This window comes from Planococcus citri, chromosome 5 (assembly GCF_950023065.1).
Source record: "Planococcus citri chromosome 5, ihPlaCitr1.1, whole genome shotgun sequence".
Lineage (NCBI taxonomy): Eukaryota > Metazoa > Arthropoda > Insecta > Hemiptera > Pseudococcidae > Planococcus > Planococcus citri.
In genome coordinates, this window is record NC_088681.1 from 47,930,551 (window position 1) to 47,949,353 (window position 18,803).

Below are 18,803 nucleotides of genomic sequence, written 5' to 3' on the forward strand. Positions count from 1 at the left end.
GTTTTCTTGATTTTTTTTTCAAATTTCCAACTCGTCAGCAAGGGATATTTTTGAACATAACTAATTTCCTCATAGAATGCGCCACATGCGAAAATATGTCTTGTGATGGGCAGGAATGCCCTGACCTCTTAGTGAGTTTATATATCGTAACCCCTCCTTAACGTAGTTTTTACGTAACTATTCTATTTGTATACCTATAGTGGGAAGTTCAAGGGTAACGTGTGACAATTCTTACGAGCCGTAGTTATTAACTAACTTATTGTTAATTACTTGGTATAACCATCTCGATCATTGAAGCATACGTTTCCAAAACGCACTAAGTCCAAAAAAATATTGATAAGAAATTCATCTCTTGGGCACAACATATCAAAGAATCAGCCATTTTGGGCCGCAACTTTATGCTAGATGACCTTGCAACCTCAGAATCTTTGAAAATGGACTTGGCTTGGTGCGTTTTGGAAACGTATGTTTCATTTAATTTACATCGATTAAACGGAGTAAAATGATTGGTCCATTCTGTTATTATTTCACCAATGGAATTCTTGTTGATGAAGATAGAATTTAGATAGGCTAAGGTCTTTCCTCTGAGCTATTCAAGTACCAAGCAAATATTTCCTCTTTAAGGAATATTTATTGGAATTCACCCAGGGCCGGATTTAACATTAGGCCGCCCTAGGCAGAACAAAATTTGCCGCCCCTCCCTCCACCCAATTTTTTTGGTTTGTGTGAAAATTTATGTCCACCCATAATGCAATTTTTAATCAACATATATAAAACGTAACTGATGTATACAATATCAATCAGTACCGGTGCCAGGATTTTTCCTTGGAGAGGGATAATTGGATCAGAACCAAACAATTTTGCCGTCTCATTTTTTTTGGGGAGGGGGGGGGGTAAAATTAAGCTTCTTTGAGAGCAGAAATCAAATAAATACAGTGGAATAGTCAGAATTTCCTCAAGGAGGAGGCAAAACCAGATTTTTATGCATGAAAAATTGAAATTAGGAGTCAGTTTCTGGAAACCTATCGTGATGTGTGGTGATTATATTATGAAAATGAAGGTAAAATTACTGCTCGAGCGAAGCGAGAGCGAAAATTTTTAGAAAAAATGGGTCCAAACAACAAAAAAAAAAAAGTTCACTTTTTCAAGTTTTATTTCAAATTTTCGTTCGCAAGGGAGAACAATGGCCCCTTCACTCCCTGGCCACACCACTGAATAAATATGTCATTTATTTATTTAATTTTTAAAAAGGGGAGACCTCAATGACTTAAATTTGCCTGCAAAGTATTATTAAAGTAAATTGTGTACGAATATACCTATGATGTGGGCTTGAGAAGAAAACAAAAGGCTTCGTCTTCTCAAAAAAGATGAAAAAAAATGTACATCAGTTTGTAATCGGCATCCATCTCAGTGAAACAAGAGCGCAAAAATTCTTAGAAAATTCCCACTTTATAGTATCAAAATTTTTTCCAAAAAAATTGGCCTCTGGGGGGGGATTATCACCCAAATCCCCCCCTTAAAACCGGCACTGATATCAATATCTACGTAATTAAATATCAGAAACCTTGCATTTGTTTATTATTTTTTATGAAGTGCTGGCAGCCAAAAAGTCTATTTTAAATCCGTATTTTTTATGAAAAATGAAATCCGCACGTTTCCGTACGCTAAAAAAACCTTTAAAAACACATGTTTCTTGACTTTGACCGCGTGAAAAACCAAATTTTTAAGCATGAAAACTCCAAATTAGAGGTAATTATCTGGGAACCTTTCGAGGTGTGAGATAATTGTAAAAGAAGAAAGATAGAATTACTGCTCGAGCGAAGCGAGAGCGAAAATTTTTTTGAAAAAATGGGTTCAAGAAACGAAAAAACGTCTATTTTTGCATGTTTTATAAAGTAAAAATTGAGAAATCTATACATTTTCGTTGGTACTTTTTGCCAAATTCATACGATTTATTTTTTTTTCAAAAGTAAAAATCTGCCGCCCCCTAAAATTTGCCGCCCTAGGCAGCTGCCTATACTGCCTATACGTAAATACGGCCCTGAATTCACCTATGACAGTATTATCGTAATATTTCCTTCAATTATTTCTTACGATTTCGTCTATATGTAGCCTTTCTAACTTCCACTCTTACAGTCTGGAGAAAATTGAAAACTCGTCGTAGGCTCCAAAATGAAGTGAATTTCAATCTTTTGGAATAGATTCGACATCCATAATTTATTCAATAACCATTGATGCGTTGGAATAACGAGCTGTGGTGGATTTCACTTCGATTTCAAACATTTTTACCGCAAAATTACTACGAAAATTTCAAAACTGCTGTGATATGTAGTAATCATGAATATTACGTGTGTACGCCCATTCAATACTGTTCTGTGATAGGTAACTGAAAACCTCACCAACAGTTTTTTTTTTTTTTTTTTTTGAATTAATTTATTATCTATGTATTATTCATGCTAAGTATCCAATTAACTACTCGTATAATTTTTCCCAATACCATAATGAAAACTGGTTTATAGCTAAATTAGTATTATTTGTTCAAATGTTTGTATATCAGTGCGTAATACCTCGAATATACCTATAACTATATTTACATAATTTACAATTGTGCATACAGGATAAAACATCAAACTAGCCGTACGTAATTCGCACGGTTATTGTTTTATTATTCGTGAACGCTTCAGTGGTGGAAAAAAAAAGGTAGCATGTTATTCAGTTCTTCGTTGATTATTGTAGTGATTATTGATCAACTTTCATACGCTACAAAGGTAATGAAAATATGATACCTACTCGTATTTTGACAAATTATACAGAAAATCGTACACCAACGTAAGTATCATCAATTTATCTGCGACTCAATCACACAGGGCGAGCTCATCAATGACCCAACAGTCACCGCAGTCAGTCCTTTCGATGCCAATGAAGATTGCCGAGTGATCAGAAAACAGCTCAAGAAGTGGATTTTTCCAAACTTGAAAACAGTCATGCATATTCTCTGTCATCGAACTTACGACCAAAGAAAAGTCATCGAAGATACTTACAACCACAAATATTGCAGCATTGTTTCATTACTCGTCAAAAGGAAAAACATGTTTATTATAACATTTTTTGCTTTTTTGGACAACAGAGAGGAGATAGGAGTAATTTGGAGGATAAAAAATATCACCAGAGAGTTTTTAATCTCATTTTTGGGCTGTTTTAACAAAAAGTAAGATTTTTTGACAGTCATTTTGGCAATTAAAAAAAACTAGATTTTTTGATAATTTCGATGAAAAGCAAGAAATTTTTGGTAGGTAGTTTTGACCAAAAAAGCAAAATTTGTTCACAATTGACTAGTTTTTTTTTTGGGGGGGGGGGAATTCAAAAAAAACATAAAAAGAAATTTTTTTTGAAAAATAGAAAACTTATGGCAATTTTCGGAAAAAGCAAGACTTTTGGCAGTTTTGTAACAAGTGAAATTTATTTTCTGAAAAAGAGAAAGACTTTTTGACAATTTTTCACAATTTTTGATCAAAAAAACAAAACTTTTTTAGAATTTTGGCAACTAAAACTTTCTCATCATTTTTAGCAATCTCTGCAAGAAATATAATTTTTTTGAAAAAGCAAAACTTTTTTCAAAAAATGAGGCACTTTCATTTTTGCAATTTTTTTTTTTACAAAATTAGTTATTTTTCTGGAAAACTTTATTTTTCCGAGCAATCATTTTTTATTGGGGGGGGGGAGGGGTCAACATTTTATTTGAATGTGGATCACATTTCTTCCGTCGTTATAAATGAAATCGAATTGTCGTTCGTATTACCAAAATTGTCGTGCTAGAACCGTTGTTAACAATTTTTCATTGAAATGCCCCATCTAGTCGTTCGAATGTCCAGTCATTCGAATCACATTATATATTCCCCTATTATATTCTTGGACACCTGGTATGGATCGTTATATTGATAAAGAACAAACATTTTGCATCGAAGTGTATTTTTCGGAAACATCAAATATTAATGAAAGTTCAACAAGCTTCTCGCAGTAAGTTCAATGTTCCTTGTAATAAACTTGTATGTATCTTCTTGAAAAACTGTAAACAGATGGGTTGTGAATTTTTGAGAAACAGCCGAATTAAATAATAAGGAGCATCTGGGCTCACGAAAGGCAGTGTGTACCCCTGAAAATATTAAGAGAATTTGTAATGCAATTCGAATCAGTCCATGCTGTTCAGCAAGACAGCATACTCGTATGCTGCTTTTTAGGATTAAAAAGAGAGTCACTTCAAAAAAATATCAGCTGAAGACTTGAATTTTCACCCATAAATGCTAATGCTAATCCAAGAATTGAAACAAAATGATTACAAAGTTTCTGCTACTCGCATTAAAAATTTAAATTCCAGAAAAACCAACGCTCGTGTTCACGCGTTTCACAAACGATAAATTCTTTTTTTTTAAAAATAAAAAATGCTGTAAAATTACATATTACATCACTTGAACACACACCAAAAATGTAAAATTGCAAATAAACGCTTGGACTTTTTTCAGTAGGCCCACAAAAAAAAGACAGAAACTGAATCACTTATTTATTCAAGTGCTTTCCCATAAACCCTTTGTATGTACCATACAGTTAGTTATATTCGTAATCATTCAGTTCTGCTTTTCGTCATCAAACAGCAGAAAAATTGTCCCATCAGCATGATACTTGCACTTCTGGCAATATTTTTCCTACGTTTACTTCCTATCCAGGTTATCCAGGTAAATACCACCTGAAGATGAAAAAAATTCAAATTATGTACCTGATTGTACATATATTTTCAATTTCGCACAGGGTGAACTGATAAAAGATCCGACTCTGAAACCACATCAGGACTTTTCAGCCAGCAAAGACGCGGATCACCTCAAAGAAGGATGTACAATGTCAGAAGAGGGTGATATAGAAGAACGTGATATTGCCTACACTATTTTCCATAGGACGAGTGACGAACGTCTCAAAATACAACAAAGTTACAATGAAAAATTCTGTAAAGGCGTAAGAATCATCAAAATTTTATGGAAATTTCACGAATTTACTCATTGGAAGAATTTTAAAAACTTTGAAATTTTGAACAGGTAACGAAAATCACGACTGAGGGTGTTTTGTGTCCACTAATCAGGTGCGCGAAACAAGAGGAAGCGTCTACCAATTTGAGAAAACTTTACAGAATTTCGTTTATGCCAATAGAAGGTGTTCTGGCGCAAACAATCCATGATGCGATTACAGGCGAGTTGAAAGAAATAGGAGCCATAGAAGAAGCAGTATGTGCCAATGATAAAGATATGAAAGAAAAGAACGCATAAGCAAATATTATCAACAAAGTAAGTACGCGAAAAACTATTATCTTACAATAATACTTCGTAAGAATAAAATGAAATAAAATTTCAATCAATCTAAATAATATACCTACGTTCAAGTTGATCAGCTTGAATTTTCCCCTCCCCGCAGTTTTATAAATTATAAAAGAATAATGTTTCTTGAATTTCAAAGATTACAATATCACTATTGAAAATCACTTGGCGACCTTCAGGAAAGAAGACACAGCGTATCAGACCGTAATGCAGAAGTATTGTTGGGTAAGTTAAGTTGACGACAATGACAAAAATTTATCTACTCGTGTATTTCTCGTGGTCGGTGATCTCATTAATGATCACATTGTATTTTTAGAAAGGTCTATGTCAAGAAAAAAAACTCACCTCCGAAGATATGGACAAAGAAGCCCAAGCTTTACGAGGCGTAGAACAAAGTAAAAATGAGTTTAATAAAATGCCCAACAATTTCCCATTCTCACATATTTGATGTATTTATTCCAATTTGCCAGACAAAGAAGCATTCACAAAAAAACTAACGGAATTACTGGATTAAACTTGCGAACCAGATCTCAGTCTAATTTTTCAAAAATATCGTCAAGGCGAAAATGGTATAAGCGATGCAGTCGACTCGGCTTTCGACGTTACAAGAGTACAAAGAGCGTATAACTGTTTGGGTAATTCATTGAAACTAATCACGAATCCAATTTTAATGTACATTCCATTCATTGATCAATCAAATCAATAATTTTGTTTAATTCATCGTGTTTTGCAGTAAGATACATTGAAAATCCTTGTAAATTTTACGCTGATGAATTGCATAACGCAGGAAAAGGATATGGAGTTGATATTCATAAGGTGAATAGAATCATAATGACCCGATGTGAACGTAACTTGAACTGTATTTTAAAGGAGTTCTCTGAGCATTACCATAAAGGAACTTTCACAAATTATCTCAGGGTAAGTAAGAGTACGTAAGTCATTTTCAAAAACACAGGTCTTACCAAACATACACAGCTAATCATTCATTTTGAATGCTTCATTCTCATGTTTCAGCATGAAAGTTTTCTGAATGATCTGTACTTAAAAAGCATCGGATATCTTTGTGGTCAACCTTAGATCCTGTTCTATAAATAACTGTACCTAATTTTAATCCAAACAATGGAGCTTCTGAACTGACATCTTCCTATTTGAACAAAACTGAGTTAGATCAAATCAGCATGTTCTAAAACCCCTCCCTGAACAAAACTTTGGGCTAAGGTTCATTTTTGAATTGTTGGGAAATCTCAAAATATGTACGTAACTCATTTAAAAATTCAAAAAACTGGTTTCTGACGATTTTTCAACTTTTTTATGCATCGTCTGGAATTTACAACCATAAATTTCTCAAAAAAAAAAAACAACTTTTAATCTAACGTATTGAGAGGGTGCAGCATCAACCTAATTTACAAAGGGCAAAACTATTGTGGTGGGGGGGGATGAAGGCTCTGGAGTGGGCTAGATCAGTGTAGCAGAAAATCTAACGTCACATTTGGTGTTCATCGGTATCGAATCATACGAAAACGACACCCTGCTTATTACTTAATAGTCAATTCTCCCGAAATTTCCATTTTCATCCTCCTCCCCCTTCGACACGTATTTTCAATTTTTCACCACATGGAGCTGAAAAAAACAATTATTGTAATTTCAGAAAAGAGTTTTTTTCAAAAAAAGGAGAGGCTGGGGATCTGAAAGTTTTTTTATTGCACCCATATCCACCTTCCATGCAAATATCAACCCGAAAGCTCCACTTGGTTTCGTTCAAATCGGAGAGTGTTACCTAGTTCAAAAGATGGCCTTGTAAGAATACACATTTCAATGAAAAAAATAATGTGAAATTGAAACGATTTTCCCTCGTTTTTTCAACACATATAAAATGTTGTAAGCGAATACAATTTCAAATAAAAAGTTTTTTTTTTCGAATAATAGAAGTAACGAGAACTGTACCACTTGTTCACATACACAATTCAACACGTATTTCAGATAATCTGAATCGTACCAAACTGATCATTTATTCAAGTGATTTTACACCAATATTCGGCCATTAAATTTGTCAAAATTTCAAACTCGTGCTAAGTATTTAATATTTTGTCGAAATAAACACATTATGCGAACTATGTAATTTTTTCTAACTTAGATATACATTTTTTTATACCTACGAAATAAGTTTACCCGCTTGCAAACTTGAAAAAACAAAAATCTACTCAAACTGAAGCGACTTGAGTCACTCATTTTTATCTAAAGCATGACATCTAATTTTTAGTTGATAAGCCAAAATTGGCACGCCTTCAAAACACATTTCAAAATCAAATTTTCAATCATCATCTATTTAACGAATGAAACCGACTAACAAAAAATTAAAAATCTCAACACGAAATGTAGGTTATGAGAAAAAAAATCCAGCCTTGGAAAAAGGGTGAAAGATTTATAATCTATAGATACCTACTCGTACATCACATCCGTTTTAATAAGAAACCATCAAAATTAAGCTATCGACCCAGCTCTCAACACAAATTATTTCTAAAATCTGCGAGATTACTAAACTGCGAGTAAATAGGTAATTTGGGTCGACTACTGGAAGAAAATCTACAATCTTAATCCTTTCGTTAAAATTATAACGTGAAATGAAGTGATACAAATCTACTTTGATGGATCGATAATAATCCAAATTACATTCCTAATCGCTGTCGATCCTCACTACCTAAGATACCTATAGTATAACTTTAATAACTTGGGAAAATTCATATCTACATATAAATTAGTTGACTGAGGCTTATAAGTAGGTGGATTGGAAGTCTCGTTCGAAGAATTCTATTTACTTAAGAACATAAAACTGGAATTCACGATGAATTCGAAATCGAACACCATTATTCAAACCATTTGATTGAAAAAATAGCAGAACATACAAGTAATTTATCCTGGCAAATCCCTAATAATCTGTTAAAAAAAAAAAATAAAACACACACCCAGTGTTTTTCGAAACACAAGTCAATAATCAATCATGCAACTTTCAAAAAATTTTGAAACAAGAAAAATATACTCCAATATTTTGCATACAAAATTTTTTTTAAAATCAGAAAATCAACCCCTGTAGATATACATACGAAATTTTGGGTAAAGGTTTCTCCGAGTTGCTCTTTCATCTACACATTACTTCATTAAAATGAACCTCACACACACAATGTTCCATCGAAGCAATAAAATACCCACATGTAAGTATCTATCACAAACAATGAATTTTTCAGGTTTTTTTCTCAAAAATAGAAAAAAAGTACAAAATTGTATCACTTGATCACACACAATACCTGAAAATTTTCAATAAAATTCACCAAAAAAAAGGTATGAACTGGCATACCATTGGACCTTTTTTTAAAAGCGGAAACATGACATTTACTTGATATGAAAAATTGCTCATTTATTCAACTGGTCTCTCGCAAACATTTAGTCAACTCACAAAAATCCTGCTCATTGATAATATCACCTCGTAACAGAAATTTTTACCATAAACATGATGCTTGCACTGCTAATGATACTCCTTCTGCAAATTCGGGCTGGTCAGGTAAATACATACATTTATGTAGATATAAGCAATTTCAATATCATAAAATTAGGTATCATTGTCGAAAAAAAATTTTAAATCCATGTGTTGAATTTTTTGCAGAACGAAGTGATCAAAGATCCGGCACTGAAACCGTTCCCAAACTTTTCAGCTGAAAATGACGCAAAAGGTATTGTGAACGGTGATCGGATACAAATCGCTGGTATAATATGTCGTCGCACAGTCGACCAACGAAAAAAAATTCAAGATTATTACAACAAGAATAATTTTGGCTCTACGTCTAGTTTTTCTTTACTGGGTACAATAAAGCATGCATCGACAGATAGTTTAGCTGCTTTGTATGACTTGGTGTTCGATCCTCCAGAAGTTATCTTGGCAAAATCCATCCACACCAACATCTCCAATAATAAATATCCAGAAGTGGGAGCTATAGAGGAAGTCGTCTGTGCTAATGAAAAGGAGATGAAGAATCTCATAGACAAAGAGTACCAAACAAGTAAGATCCAAAACTTTTTGTAAACACTATTCTTCAACATGTAGATATTTATTTTCTTTTACATTTTGAACAATTCAAAACTTTATTTTCAGGATTTAATAAAACCGTTGAAAGTGAACTGGCATCATTTAGAGCAGATGACAAAGCCTACCAAGACGTGATGCTCAAATACTGCTGGGTAAGTAATCGAATAATAACACGTAAGAAAATCTTTAAACACTGATATTACTGAAAATGATAACTTGCACATATTATGTAGAAAGGGCTATGCCAAGAGAAAAAAATGACTGAACAAGATGCAGGCAAAGAAGCTCAGACTTTGCGAAGTATTGATCCCAAAAAAAGTAAGCATTTTTCACAATAGGAGGATACAACGGTAATTTCGGTTTAATAATCTTATTTGATTCTTTCATTTAATAGAAAAAACAGATTTCAAAAACAAACTAATAGAGCTACTAAACAAATACTGTGAACCGGATCTCAAACTTATATTCCAAAAATACCGACAGGGTGATTACGGTATTGAAGATGCTGCCAAGGAAGCATTCAAAGTTAAAAGAGAGCGTAGAGCTTACTTTTATTTAGGTAATTTTGATAACGAGTTCAACATGAGAACCCTTCAAATTTTCAGTCGAACCCTGTCAACCCTCCGTCTCCCAACCCCCCTCCCAATATACCTAGTTTAAATATCTAATATTTTGGAATTTTGAATCTCCACAGTAAGATACATAGAAGACCTTTGCAAACTTTATGCATTCGAGTTACAGCACGCAGCGGACGACGGGACGGATATTCATACAGATAAGATCAATAGAATCATTTTGAGTAGATGTGAACGAGATTTATTCTGCATCATGAAAGCCTACCATGATAAAGGCTACGCAACCTTTACCAGTCGTTTATCGGTGATGATATGCAAAATATTTACATACATTATTTTACTACATTTACTGACGATTAATATGTACGTAGCGTAAAATGATAATCCAAAATTGGCTCGGTAACGGTACTCGAGAAAAAACATACACGGAATGTATAAGATACCTCATGGGCAAGCATTGAAGATGCATATCTTATGCTATATGAAGAGACAACAATCGAGAAGAATTCCAGAAATCCATTCGTACTTCCACAATATCACATTTAATGCAATATGATAAAAAATTCAGCTGCCTAAAAATGAGAACTCTATGTAATACACTTACCTACTTTCTAACAATCAATTAAAAAATAAATTCCAATCTGATAAATGAATTCATGAATTTTTTGAATGCCAAAAATTGAAACATTTGGCATGCAATTTTTTAAATGGGTCATTCCAGGCCAAATCAGCGGATTTTTGCACGAGGGGTCTTCGATTTTTTTCAAAATCAGATCATGTGTAGAGGTCATCAAACGATGGTGAATGACGCAAACCGCACATTTTTTCGATTTTTTTTGGCGAAGCTGTGAGCCTTTTGAAGTTTTTTAAAATGACAGAAAAAGGAAAATTTCAGTTGCAAATGACTCCGGTTGTACGTGGTATAGAATTTTTAACTTTTTTCAAATTGTAGTACTTTGAGAGGGTAATCGACGAATGATGTCAAAATCAGTGTTGCCACTTTCAAAACCCTAAAAAAAATCGATTTAAAAACTTATAATTTAAATACAACCATGATCTCGACGAGTAAAAATTCTGAAAAAATTCTCAGTTTCAGTCCTTTTTATGTAGAATAACATTATTAAAAAATTGGACTGGCATTTTTTTTCATTTTCGAGAAATAGCCAAAAGTATTGTAGAAGGGCTCCCCTGTGAGTAAAATGTGGAGGCGATCATTGGTCAGTATACTGTAAAAAATCCAAGAAAACTCCGGCGACATGTGCAAATTGCCGCAAGGAAATTACACTTCAAACTACAAAGGGTGTCCAGATATATAAAAACAAAATAAAATCCATCTTGGAACCAGCTTCTAGCCAGTCTCAGTCTGCCAGAGCAAGGCTGAAAATCAGCGAACCAGCAACTGCCCCTTTAAATATAGTGCCTGGCCACTCCTATGCCAACATTGCGAGTAAAAGCACAGACTTGGTAACTTTGAAGGATATTCTAGTAAAATTAAACGATCTTGCAGCTTCAATAAAGAACATTGAAACCAGAGTCGTGCCTATTGGCAGTGCCTAATACATAAATTTGTTTTTAAAAAAAAATTGTTCGAGAAAAAAAATTACAAGGTTTACACTTAGGTATTGGAAAAATACCATCAGAAACCTAAGAAATGAACATTTTTGCATTTTTGAGATAGTATGTATTTTACCAATGTGTAGACGAACATGTGAAAAAATCCCCCTCCCTCCAATTTGTCAACGAATTGACGAGAAACATCATTTTTAGAGTGAAACGTGTTGAAAAATTTTGCCACCGCTTTAAACAAAAGCAGGAACCTAAAAAATAAATATTTTGGCATTTTTGAAAAATTTCACCAATGTGTGGACAGACACAGACATGTAAAAAAATCCCACTCCTATCTCCCCCGAATTGGTCAAATTCCACCACATTACATCAGAGTGCAAAAAAGACTGAAATCAGCGACCAAAATCATTCCACAGCTTAAATAACCGTACTCAATTTCACATCAAAGTTACTCAACGAAAAATTGAATACCATACAGAGTTGCTATAAAATCCAATTTTTCTCTCATTATTGCACTATAACCACCAAATTACACGATACGTATGACAAATCGTTCATTTATTCAAGTGATCTGGCACAAGCCACCTACGCAGTAACGGTTAATTGCAAAAAAATCCCGACTATAAAATGAAAAATAAAACAAAAAAGTTGAAAAAAAATCTCACAATTTACACAACGAAATGAAACTCTCATTGCTGATACTGGCCATACTATCACTCTCTCAACAAATTCCAGTCCTTCAGGTACGTAATTTTCAATCAAAGTAATCAACTCTGATCATCTATCGTATACATTAATAATTTAAAATTCATTTCAGGGAGAGGTAATCGATGACCCTACGCTAAAACCGATCCCATCATACAATCCGAAAGATGACGGAGAAATCATATGGGCTGAAACGAAACCTGAAGTGATTCCAAATCAAGACAAAATCATGCAATTGTGGTTCCACAGAACATACCATGAACGTAAACAAATAGCTAACTATTACGAGACGAATTTCTGTCCTCGGTCGAGATGTGCTCTGGTCAATGTACTTATACAACAAGTATCTGGTTGTGGCGACGTATATATGAAGGAATTGTACGGATTATCGTTAATGGCATCAGAAGGTACATTGGCTCAATTGATACACCAAACCATAACAGAAAATAAAAGTGAAATGGGAGGCATAGAAGAGGTCGTGTGCGCCAATGATAAAGAAATGAAGGATCGTGTCAACGAATATTACGAATCAAGTATGCAAATTCTGAAATCTGAATTCAACTTTTGCTCCAATCCTAGCCCATCAACATTCAACTTGAAAAAAAATCTAAAATCATCTTACGTCACCAATTTTGACTTTTTTTTAAAAAAATCCTAGATTACTCAGTAACCGTTGAACAACACCTAGGAATGTTTAGATCAGACGACCAGGACTATCAACACGTAATGCTACAGTACTGTTGGGTAAGTAAGTGGGTAAAAATACTTTCAAGCATAATCATCAAAACAATGTAAAAAATTATCGAATATTACACAGCGAGGAACGTGCCAGAATACAACAATCTCTTCACAAGATGCGGACAAAGAAGCCCAAGCATTATACGATATCAATCCAAAAAAACGTAAGAATAATTTCCAGGTAATATCTCCATAAAAAAATAGACATTTCTCAAACTTGATTATTTCATCTCGTTTTTCAATTTCACAGACAAATCAGACTTCAAAAATAAACTAAAAGAGTTATTTGATAAATATTGCGAACCGGATCTTAAATTGATATTCGAAAAATATCGTCAAGGCGATTATGGCATCAGTGATGCGGTTAACAAAGCATTTAAAAACAAAAGAGAAAGAAGAGCTTTTAAAATGTTAGGTACAAAGTATTATTTTTGTCTGTCAGAAAAATTATATTTTTCTTCATCTAATCGTACCTACTCAAATTTGACAGTGAAATACATAGAAAACACTTGCGAATTCTATGCTGACGAATTGGAAGACGCATTGGGTGATGGTATCAAGGAAGATAAAATCAACAGAATTATTCTGACCCGGTGCGAACGTGACTTGCTGTGTATCATGAAAAAATTCCACAATAAACACGACAGAACTTTCACAAGTCGTTTAGAGGTGATTAAATATTTTTCATTTTCAATATTTTAATAGACATAAATGTATTGACAATTAATTTGCAGCATGCATTTAATGCCAGAAGATGGATCGAGAATCCGTGGGATGCATACGTACAGAGTATCCGGTATCTATGTGCTAATCCGTGAAAATAAACCTCGCTACTACAAAGTTCAAAAATATTTTCACGTTATTGTACTTCTTTAGAATAGAAGAATACAAAAATAAAGATTTTCACATGTTTGGGTTTGCTGACTTGGATATCTAAGCTAAAAAATTGAAAAAAAAAACAAACCCATGTTTCAAATCAAAATTATCAAAATTTTGATCTTCAAAACTTTTATGGATCGTTTCTTGAATCAAAAAGTGAAAACAATGGAACCATGACTTTGAAAAAATCTCAAAACCAAATTTTGGACAATCCATGTTGATTTCTCAACTTTTGACAACGATTGAATTTTTCGAACTGTTCACTTCTGATTAAAAAGTATCGCGATTTTTGACAAGAAAATAGTCTAAAATGTCTACAAACAAAATTTCAGATTCTCAAATTAATTTTTCAGATTTTTTAGCGAACATTATTTTAAAAATTCAAAATTGACTACTTGTCGATTGATTTGTATGTATTTTTTTTTTTTAAATATCTATAAATTTATTCAGCAATAATCGTGGAAATTAAATCGTGTCGAATAATGATACCTATCAACTCCTACGGACTAAATTTCACCACTTCCGATAATTCTGGAACCTCAATGTGTGATTTTTAACTTCTTCAGAATTTTAAAATTTTTTAGAACGCGTAGAAACTAATTCTTGTCAACTTACAAAATCAGGTGAAAAACTGAATTGATTCAATAAAAAAGCCCACTAAACACCAAAATCAAATGGGTGTGATTTATCGGCACGACAGAAAAAGGCGTTTTCACGACGAGAAAAGGGCATTTTAACGACAAAAAAAGACATTCTGCCAAAGAGCCAAAAATTGATAATACCTACACCTACGTGGATATTATGTACATATTTAGGAAATTTTCAATGAATTGGTAATGATAGACTCGTTCCCGAAGAGAAAAAAATCAAATCATTGTGCTGCCAGATGGATTTGTTCAGTATAGGGTTGGAAATAGTCGAAAAATTCAAGAGGGAAAGGTAGCGAGGTACACTGTCATTACATCTGATGATACAAATACAATTAAAACTGCCCTTGAATATGAAAAATTGAATTATTCGATTACTTATAGATGATTAATGTTAGATATTCATCGAGCAGATATGCAGCTTTGGATTATTATCGGTATCGTACTGCAAATGAATCAAACAAATTGCACGATGACGTAATAAACAGATGTACATTTATTCAAGTGGTTCTACATACCCAACATATGTTTGGCTAATTTACAGTTGGTAGAGTACAAGGTTAAAAATTCCACCACATTGAAAATGTTAACCAATAGATGTACATAATATAACTTTTCCGTAATTCATGCCACAAACATGCAAATTTCACTGGTAACGTTGACGATATTCTTTCCACTGATTCTAAGGATTCAGGTACTCATCTTTTTTCACGCGATTAGCACCATTTTTCAACTTCAAACTACTACCCCCCCCCCTTCCCAAATTGGGCGTAACAATGTGGTAATTACAGTGGCGGACTGGGTCGGTTTGGGACCCTCATTGATCCAAAAGAAATGATTTACATATACCTATTCAAAATCTTGTTTGAACTTTTCCTACAGTGCGATACGATCAAGAATCCGACGCTAAAACCTGCAACACCTTTCTCAGCCATCAATGACGGAGAAATTCTAAGAGACGAGTTAAAGAGCATGGCAATAGATCGAGATAAAATCGCCAGCTTATTTTTCCATAGAACATACCAACAACGTCGCGAAATTCAGGTATATTACGACCAGAAATACTGCCCCAATGGTGACACATGGGCAAGCACCCTCTAAACAATTTTTTTTCCATACCTACTAGATCGGATTTGTTTTAACATTGTGATGAAATTTTTCTATTTTAAGAAACTGTTTGAGTACTGCCCATTTCATAGCGCTTTAAAACATATATCTACGGAGAGCTTAGATGATTTGTATGATATTTCGTTGACGCCTCCGGAAGGTATATATGCCCAAACGATCTACCATGCCATCGAATCGGAGCATGGCGAGGTAGGAGCCTTAGAAGAAGCTGTGTGTGCCAATGATAAAGAGACGAAGGATCTTATAAATACATACTATCGAGCAAGTGAGTGAAAAATTGCAAATTCAAACGGCAATGATTTTGAAAAACATTGTCACTTGAAAATATGTTGTTTTTAAACGATTATTTTTCAATTTAATAAAATATTAAAATCCTATACTTAAGAGAGTCAAAACCTTGAGAAAAAACCATATTCGTCAAAATTCTATAAGTCTCCCGTTGAAAATTGATTGATGCCAGCCCCCCCCGCTCCCCTTAGAACAAAAGTTTCAAATAATGCATCTGAAATCCAAATCATCTCATTTTCAAGGAAAAATCATTCACCATAACGCCTTCATTTCATAAAAAAAACACCAACAACATCCGCCACGTAATTTTTGTTCCTTTCATACGAAGGGCCCCACAGCTGAAAACAACTTTTAAAAATAAAATACAAAATTGTCTTAAAATGTTTTTCCAAAAAAAAAACACCCCCATGGTGTCTTAAACAATGTTTACCTTCCAGAAAATTTAAAAAAATTAAATAAGTACATGAAACAATTTTCTCATTCATTTTTTTTCTTCAATTTGAAGCTATTCATTGAGAAGAATTTTTATTAAAAAACGAGAGAAAATCAACATTATTAAACCTAACAATTTTATTTTGATGCGACTAAACTCAGATTATGGAACAACTGTTGAAGAACACCTGGCAACATTCAAAAAAGAAGACCAGGAATATCAGAACGTAATGTTGAAGTACTGCTGGGTAAGTTGATGAATAATGAATATTAAATATCAACTTGATTCGTGTAAGAAACAATACGCATTTTTATGCGTCTACAGAAAGGCCTCAGTCAAGAGAAGAAACTCAGCTTGGGAAATATTGTCAGGGAAACCAAAATTCTGCGCAATCTTCATCACGAAAAAGGTTGTCCCTCATCATACTCAATACTGAACAGAATTTTTTACTTTATACGTACAATTCATTTTCCAGACTGGGACGGTTTCAAGAAGAAATTGATAGAGTTGCTTGACAATACTTCCGAACCAGATCTTCAACAGATTTTCTTAAAGTATCGTCACGATAAAAAAGGCATTGGTAAAGCAGTTGAAGATGTATTCGAAGAAGATAGACAGAAAAGAGCTTACAACGTTTTAGGTTCATATTATAATCCCATTTCGTTACATTAAGTACACAATGGGCTTAGCTTACGTAACAGTCGATCAAAAATGAACTATTTGCTCAGTCTAGAACCCCAAACATTTTCAAAGAGTTCCAAAAATGTGAATCATGAGTCTCATAGCTCTATATTGGGTGAATTTTGAGTTTTGAAGGTCCAAAGATCAGTGACCAGGGAATTCCAAACTATATTCAGATCTCCCCCCCCCCCCACAATTGGCATGGAATAAGGAAAGTTCATCTGTAATTAATCTTCCAAAATTCCGAAAAAATATTCATCGAAATTTTCATGTTGGAATGTTTCTCGAATAACATTAGGTTACCCTAATATTTGCTCATTTCATGAAAGTTTTTAAAATTGAGACTCTTCCGATCTGGGTGAAGAACTTCTCTTCTACCTCCTACCTCAAATCACCAAAAAATAATTCACAATAAAGAAGGATAAAGACTTCTCAAATAATTTGTAGGAATAGTTTTTCAAGATTTAGGTACAATCTAAATACATACTCGTACGAGTACATAATAATTGTGTTTTCAACAGTACGATACATCGAAAACACTGCTAGATATTACGCTAAAATGCTACTCGATACAGTGGATTCGCCATGGGCATTCGTCAAATCTAAAAAAATAAATCGAATAATTTTGACCAGATGTGAACGAGATTTAGGCAACATTTTCAAGGAGTACTATGATAATTACGAGGATACCTTTCCAGAAAATTTAGAAGTGAATGAATGCAAAAATATTTACAGATTTCATGAACTATATGTTGACGATTCATGTTTAGGATATATTTATCTGCAGGTTAGTGATTTGGTACGTGATTCCAGAAGATCGATATGTGGAATGTATTGGATACCTAAGCGGCAAACCTTAAATATGAAGCATTTTATGGATGACTTCGAGGGAAAACCTGCATCAATAATATTGGTCAATGTGTCTCAAAATATTCCGTACTCCTCTGATGATCACCAATCAACCTGCATCCTTTTTTAAATTCGACGAAATATATCTATGCATCAATTTCGTATCAATTTTTTTTTTTCAAATTATGTACATACATCCATCTTTCACCAAATCATTTTCTCCTCCGTTCATCAATCACTCCTCTTCCCTCTCTCAAAAAAACTCTATATAGGTAGGTAGGTAGGTAGTTTCGTCCCCAGAAATGGGCTCAAATTATATTGGCCCAGGCCCGCATTGGCTGTCGACGGACCGACGGATTTTTTCAGTATGGTTGAAAAAAGTTGAAATTTGAAATAATGATTTCCTGAATAGAGGGAAAGGTATAGCTATACTGTCATAACATCAAATGATACAAATACAAATTAAAATTGCCCTCGAACTATACCTAAACATGAAAAATTGAATTATTCGATTACGTATGATCAGAGGATTAGTGTTATTCATCGAGCAGACATGCGCAGCTTTGGATTATCATTGGTATCTTACAGCAAATATACCAAACAAATTGCACGATGACGCGCGACGTAATAATCAAGTGTAAATTTATTCAAGTGATTCCACATACCCTACAATGTTTGGATAATCTAGAGTTGGAGAGTACAATGTCAAAAATTTTACAACATTGAAAATGTTAACCAATCGATGTAAAATAATTTTTTTTGTAATTCATGCCACAAACATGCAAATTCTACTGGTAACGTTGACGATACTCTTTCCGCAAATTTTAAGAATTCAGGTACCCACTTATGTAATCTTCAGCACATTAATCCAAAGGA

The 18,803-nt window shown here is 33.7% G+C and overlaps 1 protein-coding gene across 5 annotated transcripts in view; it reads right to left on the minus strand.

Annotated features, from left to right (window-relative positions):
* The window catches only part of Adcy2 (adenylate cyclase type 2 Ac76E), a 605,017-nt gene that overhangs the window by 389,465 nt on the left and 196,749 nt on the right, over nt 1–18,803 (minus strand). The gene's annotated exons all lie outside the window — the stretch shown is intronic.